The sequence below is a fragment of the Malus sylvestris genome, chromosome 16 (assembly GCF_916048215.2).
Source record: "Malus sylvestris chromosome 16, drMalSylv7.2, whole genome shotgun sequence".
NCBI lineage: Eukaryota > Viridiplantae > Streptophyta > Magnoliopsida > Rosales > Rosaceae > Malus > Malus sylvestris.
This window is the reverse complement of record NC_062275.1, coordinates 39,821,568-39,824,804: the sequence shown is the minus strand read 5'-3', so window position 1 is coordinate 39,824,804 and position 3,237 is coordinate 39,821,568. Positions and strand designations below refer to the sequence as shown.

The window sequence follows — 3,237 nt, the reverse complement described above, 5'->3', positions numbered from 1 at the left end:
CTTCTCAATGGGTCACGCCTATAATTCCCTCTTATGCGTGCCATCCTCACCACCACCATTTTGTCTTTTTCTTTTTCTATTCTTTTCCTCCTCCTTTTTCTTTTTCTTTAACATCATGGTGTCGTCTATGAAAAGTGGGAACATGCATGATGAAAGTTGGAGGGCATCTTCTGCGCTGTCATCGTGCCAAGTTGATTCCCTTAATCAACTTGGAGCTTGGGCTGTTGTGCATTAGTGGGTAGCCATGCTTTCTGCAATTATCTTCGACCCAAAAGTTGATGCACATAGCAGAATCCTAAATCAGCATCAAGCAGGTAAGCTTGAACAGCTGAGTGACCGAAAGGGTCAATCTGCTAGCCGATTCGAGGAACCTGACCAAATTCTTTCAGAATAAATTGATGGCCTAAAATTGTCTGATCAATCAAGTCCATGTAATGTGGGGTGGCCTTGTCTGGCAAGGTGGGAGAAAACAGGATAAGCCAATGACGAAAACAGGACAACCTATCTCGATGCAGATCTCAATGACTAAAAAGCACACAACCCCATAAACAAGAGAGAGAGAGAGAGAGAGAGAGAGAGCTGGGAAGGTTTCTTGGAGCCTATCCATGCGGCAGGGGTTTTGTGCTTCTTCATATATACCTATGAATCTGAATAATCTTGGGCTTCTTCTCCTCTGGCGGCGGCTTCTTCGCAACTGTCACAGTCAGCACCCTATCCTGACACTCGGCCGAAATCGTCTCAATATCGACGTTGTTCAGCAACACAAACTTCTTGAGATACTTCCCAAGCCTCATCTCCATCCTCAAGTACTTGATCCCCTGATCCCTTTCCTTCTCTTTCTTCCTCTCCCCGCTCACCACCAGCACGTTATCTTCCTCAATCTTCACATTAATCATATTCGGCCTCAGCCCTGGAACATCCACCACGAAAACGTAGGCATCTTTAGTCTCCTTCACATCTGCAAGTGTGGTGGCCATGGCCTTCGCCTCCTAGACGTACCGGCAATAGGGGGCCTTGTAGCTTTGTTGGTTCTGCTCGTCGGAGATGTCGAGCAGGTCGTGCAGGGTCTCCAACAGGTTGGGATCAAAACCCAAGTTCCTCAGTGAAAATGACGATATGGTATTCTGTAAATAAATTTGGTGTGAATGGTGAATGCTGTGGTGTGGGGGAATGGCGGGTAAAGTGGTAATTACATTACTGAAGACAGTGAAGCAGCTCAGTAGGAGGACTGAGAGCTGCGCAAACACCACAGGAGAACCCATGTTTCGTTTCTTCCTCTCTATAGATTGAATGGGTGTATCTCTGAGTATGGGTGTTGGGTTGTTGGTTCTTGGGTTTCTGCAGATTCACAGCGGAGGTGAAAAATTGAGAGAGAACCGACATAATTTTTCGTGTCGATTCCCACAGATGGTGCCAAATGTTGATGCACAAAATCAGAGGGGTCTTGGAACAACATAAATCTGACTGTGAATCTGCAAGAAATGTAAAGAACACAAGATGTATCGTGGTTCACCCCAATGTTTGGGCTACGTCCACACTGATTATTGTATTTCTCTGAGAGGATTGTGAGGGAGAGAGAGCTCTGTGAGGATGAAAGCTCTGAATCTGAGAGGGTTTGGGGATCTCAGGCCTAAGAATTGGCCTCCTCAAATGAGGAGGGTGAGGAGTCCTTTTATAGACTAAGGGCTCCTCACTTATTACATATTTGCCCCTTCATTTATTACATAATTACATTTGAGTCCTCCGAGTATTTATACGAGATCTAAATACGGAGGCCCTAAGTATGGTACAAACAACTACCATGAAACATTCAGTCCGGTTGCTAAACCAACAACTATCAGACTCATTTATCTTTGGCTGTCCAGTTCAATTGGCAGATTACTAAATTGGATGTCTCCAATGCCTTCCTTCATGGCACACTTCATGAAGATGTGCACATGGTGCAACCTCAATGATTTGTAGATCCTCTCAAACCTCATTTTGTGTGCAAGCTTCACAAGTCTATATATGGTCTCAAACAAGCTCCACGAGGTTGGTATGAGGAGCTCTATCGCAGTCTTATAGCTCTCGGTTTTTGTTCCTCTATAGGAAATCTTTTACTCTTTGTTAAGGATGATCACTCACTCACCTTTATACTTGTTTATATTGATGATATTCTGATTAGAGGCAACTCTTATTCTCATTGTGAATTTCTGATCAACACGCTCAGTACTCAGTTTGCTATTAAGAATCTTGGTCCATTGCACTTTTTTATTGGTATTCAAGCTCATCGAATAGCAGACATACTCTTCTTGTGTCAAACCAAGTATGTCTAGGACCTCCTAACAAAAGCCTACATGGTGGATTCCAAACCATGTGCATCACCTTCATCTGCTTCTAAACTTGCTCTATACGATGGTGAATTGCTTCAAGAGCCTACCATGTACAGATCATTGGTTGGTGCTTTGCAATACCTTACATGGACAAGATTTGACATCGCCTTTTCCGTTAATCAAGTTTGTCAACATCTTCAAAATCCTAGAACAACTCATTTCACAACTGTCAAGTGGATTCTACGTTATCTTAAAGGGACGCCAGATCATGGACTTCTTCTCACCAAAGGCTCTACAAACATCACTGCGTTTTTGGACGTCGACTGGGCTGATTGTCCCATTCATTGTCGTTCTACATTCGGGTTCTACTTATTTTTTGGAAACAACCTTATTTCATGGAATGCGAAGAAGCAACCAATTGTTGCTCAGTCTTCGACTAAAAGTGAATACCGTTCTCTAGCCCAAACAGTTGCTGAAGTATCATGGATTTGCTACCTCCTCCATGACATTCGCTTTTATCTCCATAATCCACCGCTGCTCTTATGTGACAATCTAAGTGCTCTTGCTCTTGCTGCCAATCCTATTTTTCATGCTAGAACGAAGCATATCGAGATCAACTATCATTACATTTGTGAATTGGTCATCAAGAAGTTAGTTGTCATATCATATGTGACCTCTCACAAGCTGATATATTCACTAAAAGCTTGCCCAAAGCTCGTTTCAAGCTACTTGGTTCCAAGCTAACTACTCAATCTCCGCAACTTAGCTTGAGAGGGAATATTAACCATAGTCCAGTGAACAAAGCCCATGGTGCCTACACCTTACCAAGACACCTATTCAATTGATCAAAACACTCATCACTCATCTAGCATCACCTGAACCGTACATTGACTGCAAGGCTTGGACAATTGTGCATAGATAAGGA

At 43.2% G+C, this 3,237-nt stretch overlaps 1 pseudogene; it reads right to left on the bottom strand.

Annotated features, from left to right (window-relative positions):
- Positions 1 to 629: 629 nt before the first annotated feature.
- Positions 630 to 1,262, bottom strand: LOC126609363 (17.1 kDa class II heat shock protein-like; annotated as a pseudogene).
- Positions 1,263 to 3,237: the final 1,975 nt, after the last annotated feature.